The sequence below is a fragment of the Gorilla gorilla genome, chromosome 18 (genome assembly GCF_029281585.2).
Source record: "Gorilla gorilla gorilla isolate KB3781 chromosome 18, NHGRI_mGorGor1-v2.1_pri, whole genome shotgun sequence".
NCBI classification, from domain to species: Eukaryota; Metazoa; Chordata; class Mammalia; order Primates; family Hominidae; genus Gorilla; species Gorilla gorilla.
This window is the reverse complement of record NC_073242.2, coordinates 130,517,171-130,533,836: the sequence shown is the minus strand read 5'-3', so window position 1 is coordinate 130,533,836 and position 16,666 is coordinate 130,517,171.

The following is a 16,666-nucleotide window of genomic DNA, read 5'->3' as shown; positions in this document are numbered from 1 at the left end:
TATAAACATGGAAATATCTGCAACGCCGTCTCTATAAAGTTGGAAATAACTACAACACTATGTCTATAAACATGGAAATATCTAGACCGCCATCTCTATAAACATGGAAATATCTACATCACCATCTGTATAAACATGGAAATATCTATACTGCTCTCTGCATAAACATAGAAATATCTACACCGCCATTTCTATGAACATGGAAATAACACCGCCATCTGAACGAACATGGAAATATCTACACCGTTATCTGTATTAACATGGAAATATCTACACCGCTATCTGTATGAACATGCAAATATCTACACAGCTATCTGTATATCAATGGAAATATCTACACTGCTATCTATATAAACATGGAAATAACTACACTGTTATCTGTATAAACATGGAAATACCTACACCGCCATCTGTATGAACATGGAAAGATCTACACTGCCATACGTACGAACATGGAAATATCTACACCGCCATCTCTATGAACATGGAAATATCTACACCGCCATCTGTATGAACATGGAAATATCTACACCGCTAAGTGTATGAACATGGAAATATCTACACCGCTATCTGTATGAACATGGAAATATCTACACCGCTATCTGTATGAACATGGAAATATCTACACCACTATCTGTATGAACATGGAAATATCTACACCGCTATCTGTAAGAACATGGAAATATTTACACCACTATCTGTATGAACATGCAAATATCCACACAGCTATCTCTATATCAATGGAAATATCTACACTGCTATCTCTATAAACATGGAAATAACTACACCGCTATCTGTATAAACATGGAAATATCTTCACCGCCATCTCTGTGAACATGGAAATATCTACACCGCCATTTGTATGAACATGGAAATATCTACACCGCCATCTGTATGAACATGGAAATACCTTCACCGCCATCTGTATGAACATGGATATATCTACACCGGCATATGGATGAAGATGGAAATAACTACACCGCTATCTGCATGAACATGGAAATATCTACACAGCTATCTGCATATACATGGAATTATCTACACAGATTTCTCTATAAATATGGAAATAACTACAGTGCTATCTGTATAAACTTCGAAATATCTACACTGCCATCTGTATGAACATGGCAATATCTACACCGCCATCTGTACGAACATGGAGATATCTACCCTGCCATCAGTATTAAGTTGGAAATATCTACACTGCTATCTGTATAAACATGGAAATATCTGCCCAACTATCTGTATAAACATGGAAATATCCGCACCGCTATCTGTATAAACATGGAAATATCTACACCGCTATCTGCATAAACATGGAAATACCCACACCGCTATCTGTGTAAACATTTAAATGTCTACACCGCTTTCTGTGTAAACATGGAAATATCTACAACGCCATCTGTGTAAACATGAAAATATCTACACCGCCATCACTATAAACATGGAAATATCTACAGCGCAATCTGTATGAACATGGAAATATCTACACCGCCATCTGTATAAACGTGGAAGTATCTACACCCCTATCTGTATGAACTTGGAAATATCTACATTGCTATCTGTATAAAATTGGAATTATCTACTCCACTATCTCTATAAACATGGAAATATCTACACCGTTATCTGTATAAACATTTAAATATCTACACCGCTATCTGTATAAACATGGAAATATCTTCACCGCTATCTGTATAAACATGGAAATACCTACAACGCTGTCTCTATAAACTTGGAAATAACTACACCACTATCTCTATATACATGGAAATATCTAGACCGCCATCTCTATAAACATGGAAATATCTACACCACCATCAGTATAAACATGGAAATATCTATACCGCTATCTGCATAAACTTGGAAACATCTACACTGCCATCTCTATGAACATGGAAACATCTACACCGCTATCTGTATGAACATGCAAAAATCTACACAGCTATCTGTATATCAATGGAAATATCTACACTGCTATCTCCATAAACATGGAAATAACTACACTGCTATCTGTATAAACATGGAAATATCTACACTGCAACCTGAATGAACATGGAAATATCTACACTGCCATCCGTACGAACATGGAAATATCTACACCGCCATCTGTATGAACATGTAAATATCTACACCGCCATCTGTAAGAACATGGAAATATCTACACCGCTAACAGTATGAACATGGAAATATCTACACCGCTATCTGTATGAACATGGAAATATCTCCACCGCTATCTGTATGAACATGGAAATATCTACACCGCTATCTGCATGAACATGGAAATATGTACACCGCTATCTTTATGAACATGGAAATATCTACACAGCTATCTGTATGAACATGCAAATATCTACACAGCTATCTGTATATCAATGGAAATATCTACACTGCTATCTCTATAGCCATGGAAATAACTACACTGCTATCTGTATAAACATGGAAATATCTACACCGCCATCTCTATGTACATGGAAATATCTACACCGCCATTTGTATGAGCATGGAAATATCTACACCGCCATCTCTATGAACATGGAAATATCTACACCGCCATTTGTATGAACATGGAATTATCTACACCGCCATCTGTATGAACATGGAATTATCTTCACCGCCATCTGTATGAACATGGATATATCTACACCGGCATCTGAATGAACATGGAAATATCTACACTGCTATCTGCATGAACATGGAAATATCTACACAGCTATCTGCATATACATGGAAATATCTACACAGATTTCTCTATAAATATGGAAATAACTACAGTGCTATCTCTATAAACTTCGAAATATCTACACCGCCATCTGTATGAACATGGACATATCTACACCGCCATCTGTATTAAGATGGAAATATCAACACCGCTATCTGTATAAACATGGAAATATCTGCCCAACTATCTGTATAAACATGGAAATATCCGCACCGCTATCTGTATAAACATGGAAATATCTACACCGCTATCTGCATAAACATGGAAATATCCACACCGCAATCTGTGTAAACATGGAAATATCTACACCGCTTTCTGTGTAAACATGAAAATATCTACACCGCCATCTCTATAAACATGGAAATATCTACACCGCCATCTGTATGAACATGGAAATATCTACACCGCCATCTCTATAAACGTGGAAATATCTACACAGCTATCTGTATGAACTTGGAAATATCTACATTGCTATCTGTATAAAATTGGAATTATCTACACAACTATCTCTACAAACATGGAAATATCTACACCACTATCTGTATAAACATGGAAATATCTACACCCCTATCTGTATAAACATGGAAATAACTTCACCGCTATCTGTATAAACATGGAAATATCTACAACGCCATCTCTATAAACTTGGAAATAACTACGTCACTATCTCTATAAACATGGAAATATCTAGACCGCCATCTCTATAAACATGGAAATATCTACACCACAATCTGTATAACCATCGAAATATCTATACTGCTATCTGCATAAACATGGAAATATCTACGCCATTATCTCTATGAACATGGAAATATTTACACCGCCATCAGTACGAACATGGAAATATCTACACCGCCATCTGTATGAACATGTAAATACTTACACCGCCATCTGTATGAACATGGAAACATCTACACCGCTAACTGTATGAACATGGAAATATCTACACCGCTATCTGTATGAACATGGAAATATCTACACAGCTATCTGTAAGAAAATGGAAATATCTACACCGCTACGTGTATGAAAATGGAAATATCTACACCGCTATCTGTATGAACATGGAAATATCTACACCGCCATCTGTATGAACATGGAAATATCTACACCGCTATCTGTATGAACATGGAAATATCTACACCGCTATCTGTATATCACTGGAAATATCTACACTGCTATCTCTATAAACATGGAAATATCTACACCGCTATCTATATAAACTTGGAAATATTTACACCGCTATCTGTATGAACATGGAAATATCTACACCGCTATCTGTATGAACATGGAAATATCTACACGGCTCTCTGTATGAACATGCAAATATCTACACAGCTATCTGTATATCAATGGAAATATCTACACTGCTATCTCTATAACCATGGAAATAACTACACTGCTCTCTGTATAAACATGGAAATATCTACACCGCCATCTCTATGAACATGGAAAAATCTACACCGCCATTTGTATGAGCACGGAAATATCTACACCGGCATCTCTATGAACATGGAAATATCTACACCGCCATCTGTATGAACATGGAAATATCTGCACAGCTATCTGCATATACATGGAAATATCTACACAGATTTCTCTATAAATATGGAAATAACTACAGCGCTATCTCTATAAACTTTGAAATATCTACACCGCCATCTGTATGAACATGGACATATCTACACCGCCATCTGTATTAAAATGGAAATATCTACACCGCTATCTGAATAAACATGGAAATATCTGCCCAACTATCTGTATAAACATGGAAATATCCGCACCGCTATCTGTATAAACATGGAAATATCTACTCCGCTATCTGCATAAACATGGAAATATCCACACCGCTATCTGTGTAAACATGGAAATATCTACACCGCCATCTGTGTAAACTTGAAAATATCTACACCGCCATCTCTATAAACATGGAAATATCTACACCGCTATCTGTATGAACATGGAAATATCTACACCGCTATCTGTATGAACATGCAAATATCTACACAGCTATCTGTATATCAATGGAAATATCTACACTGCTATCTCTATAAACATGGAAATAACTACACTGCTATCTGTATAAACATGGAAATATCTACACCGCCACCTGTATGAACATGGAAATATCTACACTGCCATCCGTACGAACATGTAAATATCTACACCGTCATCCGTATGAACATGTAAATATCTACACCGCCATCTGTATGAACATGGAAATATCTACACCGCCAACTGTATGAACATGGAAATATCTACACCGCTATCTGTATGAACAAGGAAATATCTACACCGCCAACTGTATGAACATGGAAATATCTACACCGCTATCTGTATGAACATGGAAATATCTACACCGACATCTGTGTTAAGATGGAAATATATACACAACTATCTGTACAAACATGGAAATATCTGCCCAACTATCTGTATAAACATGGAAATATCTGCACCGCTATCTGTATAAACATGGAAATATCTACACCGCAATCTGCATAAACATGGAAATATCCACACCGCTGTCTGTGAAAACATGGAAATGTCTACACCGCTTTCTGTGTAAACATGGAAATATCTACACCGCCATCTGTGTAAACATGAAAATATCTACACCGCCATCTGTATGAACATGGAAATATCTATACAGCAATCTGTACGAGCATGGACATATGTACACCACCATCTGTATTAAGATGGAATTATCTACACGGCTATCAGTATAAACATGGAAATATCTGCCCAACTATCTTTATAAACATGGAAATATCTACACCGCTATCTGTAGAAACATGGAAATATCTACACCGCTATCTGCATAAACATGGAAATATCCACACCGCTATCTGTGAAAACATGGAAATGTCTAAACCACTATCTGTGTAAACATGGAAATATCTACACTGCCATCTGTGCAAACATGAAAATATCTACACCGCCATATCTATAAACATGGAAATATCTACACTGCCATCTGTATGAACATGGAAATATCTACACCGCCATCCCTATAAACGTTGAAATATCTACACCGCTATCTGTATGAACGTGGAAATATCTACACTGCTATCTGTATAAAATTGGAAATATCTACACCACTATCTCTATAAACATGGAAATACCTACACCGCTATCTGTATAAACATGGAAATATCTACACCGCTATCTGAATAAGCATGGAAATATCTTCACCGCTATCTGTATAAACATGGAATTATCTACAACGCCATTTCTATAAACTTGGAAGAAACTACACCACTATCCCTTTAAACATGGAAATATCTAGACCGCCATGTCTATAAACATGGAAATATCTACACCACCATCTGTATAAACATGGAAATATCTATACTGCTATCTGCATAAACATGGAAATATCTACACCGCCATCTCTATGAACTTGGAAATATCTACACCGCCATCTGTACGAACATGGAAATATCTACACCGCCATCTGTATGAACACGTAAATATCTACACCGCCATCTGTATGAACATGGAAATATCTACACCGCTAACTGTATGAACATGGAAATATCTACACCGCTATCTGTATGAACATGGAAATATCTACACCGTTATCTGTATGAACATGGAAATATCTACACCGCTATCTGTATGAACATGGAAATATCTACACCGCTATCTGTATGAGCATGGAAATATCTAAACCGCTATCTGTATGAACATGGAAATATCTACACAGCTGTCTGTATATCAATGGAAATATCTACACTGCTATCTCTATAACCATGGAAATAACTACACTGCTATCTGTATAAACATGGAAATATCTACACCGACATTTGTATGAGCATGGAAATATCTACACCGTCATCTCTATGAACATGGAAATATCTACACCGCCATTTGTATGAGCATGGAAATATCTACACTGCCATCTTTATGAACATGGAAATATCTACACCGCCATTTGTATGAACATGGAAATATCTACAACGCAATCTGTACGAACATGGACATATCTACACCGCCATCTGAATTAAGATAGAAATATATACACAGCTCTCTGTATAAACATGGAAATATCTGCCCAACTATCTGTATAAACATGGAAATATCCGCACTGCTATCTGTATAAACATGGAAATATCTACACCGCTATCTGCATAAACATGGAAATATCCACACCGCTATCTGTGTAAACATGAAATGTCTACACCGCTATCTGTGAAAACATGGAAATATCTACACCGCCATCTGTGTAAACACGAAAATATCTACACCGCCATCTCTATAAACGTGGAAATATCTACACCGCTATCTGTATGAACTTGGAAATATCTACACTGCTATCTGTATAAAATTGGAATTATCTACACCACTATCTCTATAAACATGGAAATATCTACACCACTATCTGAATAAACATGGAAATATCTACACCACTATCAGTATAAACATGGAAATATCTTCACCGCTATGTGTATAAACATGGAAATATCTACAACGCCATCTCTATAATCTTGGAAATAACTACACCACTATCTCTATAAACATGGAAATATCTAGACCGCCATCTCTATAAGCATGGAAATATCTACACCACCTTCTGTATAAACATGGAAATGTCCATACCGCTATCTGCATAAACATGGAAATATCTACACCGCCATCTGCAAGAACATGGAAATATCTACACCGCCATCTGTATGAACATGGAATTATCTACACCGCTAACTCTATGAACATGGAAATATCTAGACCTCTATCTGTATGAACTTGGAAATATCTACTCTGCTATCTGTATAAAATTGGAATTATCTACACCACTATCTCAATAAACATGGAAATATCTACACCGCTATCTGTATGAACATGTAAATATCTACTCCGCCATCTGTATAAACATGGAAATATCTACACCGCTAACTGTATGTACATGGAAATATCTTCACCGCTATCTGTATGAACATGGAAGTATCTACACCGTTATCTGTATGAATATGGAAATATCTACACAGCTATCTGTATATCAGTGGAAATATCTACACTGCTATCTCTATAAACATGGATATAACTACACTGCTATCTGTATAAACATGGAAATATCTACACCGCCATCTCTATGAACATGGAAATACCTACACCGCCATTTGTATGAACATGGAAATATCTACACCGCCGTCTGTATGAACATGGAAATATCTTCCCCACCATCTGTATGAACATTGATATATCTACACCGGCATCTGGATGAACATGGAAATATCTACACCGCTATCTTCATGTACATGGAAATATATACATAGCTATCTGCATATACATGGAAATATCTACACAGATTTCTCTATAAATATGGAAATAACTACAGCGCTATCTATATAAACTTCGAAATATCTACACTGCCATCTGTATGAACATGGAAATATCTACACCGCCATCTGTACGAACATGGAGATATCTACACCGACATCTGTATTAAGATGGAAATATATACACCGCTATCTGTATAAACATGGAAATATCTGCCCAACTATCTGTATAGACATGGAAATATCTGCACCGCTATCTGTATAAACATGGAAATATCTACACCGCTATCTGCATAAACATGGAAATATCCACACCGCTGTCTGTGTAAACATGGAAATGTCTATGCCGCTTTCTGTGTAAACATGGAAATATCTACACCGCCATCTGTGTAAACATGAAAATATCTACACCGCCATCTCTATAAACATGGAAATGTCTACACCGCTTTCTGTGTAAACATGGAAATATCTACACCGCCATCTGTATAAACGTGGAAATATCTACACTGCTATCTGTATGAACTTGGAAATATCTACACTGCTATCTGTATAATATTGGAATTATCTACACCACTATCTCTATAAACATGGAAATATCAACACCGCTATCTGTATAAACATTTAAATATCTATACCGCTATCTGTAGAAACCTGGAAATATCTTCACCGCTATCTGTATAAACATGGAAATATCTGCAACGCCGTCTCTATAAAGTTGGAAATAACTACAACACTATGTCTATAAACATGGAAATATCTAGACCGCCATCTCTATAAACATGGAAATATCTACATCACCATCTGTATAAACATGGAAATATCTATACTGCTCTCTGCATAAACATAGAAATATCTACACCGCCATTTCTATGAACATGGAAATAACACCGCCATCTGAACGAACATGGAAATATCTACACCGTTATCTGTATTAACATGGAAATATCTACACCGCTATCTGTATGAACATGCAAATATCTACACAGCTATCTGTATATCAATGGAAATATCTACACTGCTATCTATATAAACATGGAAATAACTACACTGTTATCTGTATAAACATGGAAATACCTACACCGCCATCTGTATGAACATGGAAAGATCTACACTGCCATACGTACGAACATGGAAATATCTACACCGCCATCTCTATGAACATGGAAATATCTACACCGCCATCTGTATGAACATGGAAATATCTACACCGCTAAGTGTATGAACATGGAAATATCTACACCGCTATCTGTATGAACATGGAAATATCTACACCGCTATCTGTATGAACATGGAAATATCTACACCACTATCTGTATGAACATGGAAATATCTACACCGCTATCTGTAAGAACATGGAAATATTTACACCACTATCTGTATGAACATGCAAATATCCACACAGCTATCTCTATATCAATGGAAATATCTACACTGCTATCTCTATAAACATGGAAATAACTACACCGCTATCTGTATAAACATGGAAATATCTTCACCGCCATCTCTGTGAACATGGAAATATCTACACCGCCATTTGTATGAACATGGAAATATCTACACCGCCATCTGTATGAACATGGAAATACCTTCACCGCCATCTGTATGAACATGGATATATCTACACCGGCATATGGATGAAGATGGAAATAACTACACCGCTATCTGCATGAACATGGAAATATCTACACAGCTATCTGCATATACATGGAATTATCTACACAGATTTCTCTATAAATATGGAAATAACTACAGTGCTATCTGTATAAACTTCGAAATATCTACACTGCCATCTGTATGAACATGGCAATATCTACACCGCCATCTGTACGAACATGGAGATATCTACCCTGCCATCAGTATTAAGTTGGAAATATCTACACTGCTATCTGTATAAACATGGAAATATCTGCCCAACTATCTGTATAAACATGGAAATATCCGCACCGCTATCTGTATAAACATGGAAATATCTACACCGCTATCTGCATAAACATGGAAATACCCACACCGCTATCTGTGTAAACATTTAAATGTCTACACCGCTTTCTGTGTAAACATGGAAATATCTACAACGCCATCTGTGTAAACATGAAAATATCTACACCGCCATCACTATAAACATGGAAATATCTACAGCGCAATCTGTATGAACATGGAAATATCTACACCGCCATCTGTATAAACGTGGAAGTATCTACACCCCTATCTGTATGAACTTGGAAATATCTACATTGCTATCTGTATAAAATTGGAATTATCTACTCCACTATCTCTATAAACATGGAAATATCTACACCGTTATCTGTATAAACATTTAAATATCTACACCGCTATCTGTATAAACATGGAAATATCTTCACCGCTATCTGTATAAACATGGAAATACCTACAACGCTGTCTCTATAAACTTGGAAATAACTACACCACTATCTCTATATACATGGAAATATCTAGACCGCCATCTCTATAAACGTGGAAATATCTACACCACCATCAGTATAAACATGGAAATATCTATACCGCTATCTGCATAAACTTGGAAACATCTACACTGCCATCTCTATGAACATGGAAACATCTACACCGCTATCTGTATGAACATGCAAAAATCTACACAGCTATCTGTATATCAATGGAAATATCTACACTGCTATCTCCATAAACATGGAAATAACTACACTGCTATCTGTATAAACATGGAAATATCTACACTGCAACCTGAATGAACATGGAAATATCTACACTGCCATCCGTACGAACATGGAAATATCTACACCGCCATCTGTATGAACATGTAAATATCTACACCGCCATCTGTAAGAACATGGAAATATCTACACCGCTAACAGTATGAACATGGAAATATCTACACCGCTATCTGTATGAACATGGAAATATCTCCACCGCTATCTGTATGAACATGGAAATATCTACACCGCTATCTGCATGAACATGGAAATATGTACACCGCTATCTTTATGAACATGGAAATATCTACACAGCTATCTGTATGAACATGCAAATATCTACACAGCTATCTGTATATCAATGGAAATATCTACACTGCTATCTCTATAGCCATGGAAATAACTACACTGCTATCTGTATAAACATGGAAATATCTACACCGCCATCTCTATGTACATGGAAATATCTACACCGCCATTTGTATGAGCATGGAAATATCTACACCGCCATCTCTATGAACATGGAAATATCTACACCGCCATTTGTATGAACATGGAATTATCTACACCGCCATCTGTATGAACATGGAATTATCTTCACCGCCATCTGTATGAACATGGATATATCTACACCGGCATCTGAATGAACATGGAAATATCTACACTGCTATCTGCATGAACATGGAAATATCTACACAGCTATCTGCATATACATGGAAATATCTACACAGATTTCTCTATAAATATGGAAATAACTACAGTGCTATCTCTATAAACTTCGAAATATCTACACCGCCATCTGTATGAACATGGACATATCTACACCGCCATCTGTATTAAGATGGAAATATCAACACCGCTATCTGTATAAACATGGAAATATCTGCCCAACTATCTGTATAAACATGGAAATATCCGCACCGCTATCTGTATAAACATGGAAATATCTACACCGCTATCTGCATAAACATGGAAATATCCACACCGCAATCTGTGTAAACATGGAAATATCTACACCGCTTTCTGTGTAAACATGAAAATATCTACACCGCCATCTCTATAAACATGGAAATATCTACACCGCCATCTGTATGAACATGGAAATATCTACACCGCCATCTCTATAAACGTGGAAATATCTACACAGCTATCTGTATGAACTTGGAAATATCTACATTGCTATCTGTATAAAATTGGAATTATCTACACAACTATCTCTACAAACATGGAAATATCTACACCACTATCTGTATAAACATGGAAATATCTACACCCCTATCTGTATAAACATGGAAATAACTTCACCGCTATCTGTATAAACATGGAAATATCTACAACGCCATCTCTATAAACTTGGAAATAACTACGTCACTATCTCTATAAACATGGAAATATCTAGACCGCCATCTCTATAAACATGGAAATATCTACACCACAATCTGTATAACCATCGAAATATCTATACTGCTATCTGCATAAACATGGAAATATCTACGCCATTATCTCTATGAACATGGAAATATTTACACCGCCATCAGTACGAACATGGAAATATCTACACCGCCATCTGTATGAACATGTAAATACGTACACCGCCATCTGTATGAACATGGAAACATCTACACCGCTAACTGTATGAACATGGAAATATCTACACCGCTATCTGTATGAACATGGAAATATCTACACCGTTATCTGTAAGAAAATGGAAATATCTACACCGCTACGTGTATGAAAATGGAAATATCTACACCGCTATCTGTATGAACATGGAAATATCTACACCGCTATCTGTATGAACACGCAAATATCTACAAAGCAATCTGTATATCAACGGAAATATCTACACTGCTATCTATATAAACATGGAAATAACTACACTGCTATCTGTAAAAACATGGAAATATCTACACCGCCACCTGTATCAACCTGGAAATATCTACACCGCCATCTGTACAAACATGGAAATATCTACACCGCCATCTGTATGAACATGGAAATATCTACACCGCCATCCATATGAACATGGAAATATCTACACCGCTAACTGTATGAACATGGAAATATCTACACCGTTATCTGTAGGAACATGGAAATAACTACACCGCTATCTGTATTAACATGGAAATATCTACACCGCTATCTGTATGAACATGGAAATATCTACACAGCTATCTGTATATCAATGGAAATATCTAAACTGCTATCTCTATAAACATGGAAATAACTATACTGCTATCTGTATAAACATGGAAATATCTACACTGCCATCTCTATGAACATGGAAATATCTACACCGCCATTTGTATGAACAAGGAAATATCTACACCGCCATCTCTATGAACATGGAAATATCTACACCGCCATTTGTATGAACATGGAAATATCTACACCGCCATCTGTATGAACATGGAAATATCTTCACCGCCATCTGTATGAACATTGATATATCTACACCGGCATCTGGATGAACATGGAAATATCTACACCGCTATCTGCATGAACATGGAATTATCTACACAGCTATCTGAATATACATGGAAATATCTACACAGATTTCTCTATAAATATGGAAATAACTACAGCGCTATCTCTATAAACTTCAAAATATCTACCCTGCCATCTGTATGAACATGGAAATATCTACACCGCCATCTGTACGAACATGGAGATATCTACACCGACATCTGTATTAAGATGGAAATACACACACCGCTAGCTGTATAAACATGGAAATATCTGCCGAACTATCTGTATAAACATGGAAATATCTGCACCGCTATCTGTATAAACATGGAAATATCTACACCGCTATCTGCATAAACATGGAAATATCCACACCGCTGTCTGTGTAAACATGGAAATGTCTACACCGCTTTCTGTGTAAACATGGAAACATCTACACCGCCATCTGTGTAAACATCAAAATATCTACACCGCCATCTCTATAAACATGGAAATGTCTACACCGCTTTCTGTGTAAACATGGAAATATCTACACCGCCATCTGTGTAAACATGAAAATATCTACACCGCCATCTCTATAAACGTGGAAATATCTACAGCGCCATCTGTATGAACATGGAAATATCTACACTGCCATCTGAATAAATGTGGAAATATCTACACTGCTATCTGTATGAACTTGGAAATATCTACACTGCTATCTGTATAAAATTGGAATTATCTACACCACTGTCTATATAAACATGGAAATATCTACCCCACTATCTGTATAAACATTTAAATATCTACACCGCTATCTGTATAAACATGGAAATATCTTCACCGCTATCTGTATAAACATGGAAATATCTACAACGCTGTCTCTATAAACTTGGAAATAACTACACCACTATCTCTATAAACATGGAAATATGTAGACCGCCATCTCTATAAACATGGAAATATCTACAACACCATCTGTATAAACATGGAAATATCTATACCGCTATCTGCATAAACATAGAAATACCTACACCGCCATCTCTATGAACATGGAAATATCAACACCGCAATCTGAACGAACATGGAAATATCTACACCGCCATCTTTATGAACATGTAAATATCTACTCCGCCATCTGTATGAACATTGATATATCTACACCGGCATCTGGATGAACATGGAAATATCTACACCGCTATCTTCATGTACATGGAAATATATACATAGCTATCTGCATATACATGGAAATATCTACACAGATTTCTCTATAAATATGGAAATAACAACAGCGCTATCTCTATAAACTTCGAAATATCTACACTGCCATCTGTATGAACATGGAAATATCTACAACGCCATCTGTACGAACATGGAGATATCTACACCGACATCTGTATTAAGATGGAAATATATACACCGCTATCTGTATAAACATGGAAATATCTGCCCAACTATCTGTATAAACATGGAAATATCTGCACGCTATCTGTATAAACATGGAAATATCTACACCGCTATCTGCATAAACATGGAAATATCCACACCGCTGTCTGTGTAAACATGGAAATGCCTACGCCGCTTTCTGTGTAAACATGGAAATATCTACACCGCCATCTGTGTAAACATGAAAATATCTACACCGCCATCTCTATAAACATGGAAATGTCTACACGGCTTTCTGTGTAAACATGGAAATATCTACACGGCCATCTGTATAAACGTGGAAATATCTACACCGCTATCTGTATGAACTTGGAAATATCTTCACTGCTATCTGTATAATACTGGAATTATCTACACCACTATCTATATAAACATGGAAATATCAACACCGCTATCTGTATAAACATTTAAATATCTACACCGCTATCTGTATAAACATGGAAATACCTTCACCGCTATCTGTTTAAACATGGAAATATCTACAACGCCGTCTCTATAAACTTGGAAATAACTACAACACTATCTCTATAAACATGGAAATATCTTGACCGCTATCTCTATAAACATGGAAATATCTACATCACCATCTGTATAAACATGGAAATATCTATACCGCTCTCTGCATAAACATAGAAATATCTACACCGCCATTTCTATGAACATGGAAATATCAACACCGCCATCTGAACGAACATGGAAATATCTACACCGCCATCTGTATGAACATGTAAATATCTACACCGCCATCTGTATGAGCTTGGAAATATCTACACCGCTAACTGTATGAACATGGAAATATCTTCACCGCTATCTGTATGAACATGGAAATATCTACACCGTTATCTGTATGAACATGGAAATATCTACACCGCTATCTGTATGAACATGCAAATATCTACACAGCTATCTGTATATCAATTTAAATATCTACACTGCTTTCTCTATAAACATGAAAATAACTACACTGCTATCTGTATAAACATGGAAATATCTACACCGCCATCTGTATGAACATGGAAAGATCTACACTGCCATCTGTACGAACATGGAAATATCTACACCGCCATCTGTATGAACATGTAAATATCTACACCAACATCTGTATGAACATGGAAATATCTACACCGCTAAGTGTATGAACATGGAAATATCTACACCGCCATCTGTATGAACATGGAAATAACTACACTGCTATCTGTATGAACATGGAAATTTCTACACCGTTATCTGTATGAAAATGGAAATATCTACACCGCTATCTGTATGAACATGGAAATATCTACACTGCTATATGTATAAACATGGAAATATCTACACCGCTATCTGTATAAACATGGAAATATCTTCACCGCTATCTGTATAAACATGGAAATATCTACAACGCCATCTCTATAAACTTGGAAATAACTACACCACTATCTCTATAAACATGGAAATATCTAGACCGCCATCTCTATAAACATGGAAATATCTACACCACCATCTGTATAAACATGGAAATATCTATACCGCAATCTGCATAAACATGGAAATATCTACGTCACCATCTCTATGAACATGGAAATATCTACACCGCCATCTGTACGAACATGGAAATATCTACACCACCATCTGTATGAACATGTAAATATCTACACCGCCATCTGTATGAACATGGAAACATCTACACCGCTAAGCGTATGAACATGGAAATATCTACACCGCTATCAGTATGAACATGGAAGTATCTACACCTTTATCTGTATGAACATGGAAATATCTACACCGCTATGTGTACGAACATGGACATATCTACACCGCTATCTGTATGAACATGGAAATATCTACACCGCTATCTGTATGAATATGCAAATATCTACAAAGCTATCTGTATATCAACGGAAATATCTACCCTGCTATCTCTATAAACATGGAAATAAATACACTGCTATCTGTAAAAACATGGAAATATCTACACCGCCACCTGTATGAACCTGGAAATAACTACACCGCCATCTGTATGAAGATGGAAATATCTACACCGCCATCTGTATGAACACGGAAATATCTACACCGACATCCGTATGAACATGGAAATATCTACACCGCTAACTGTA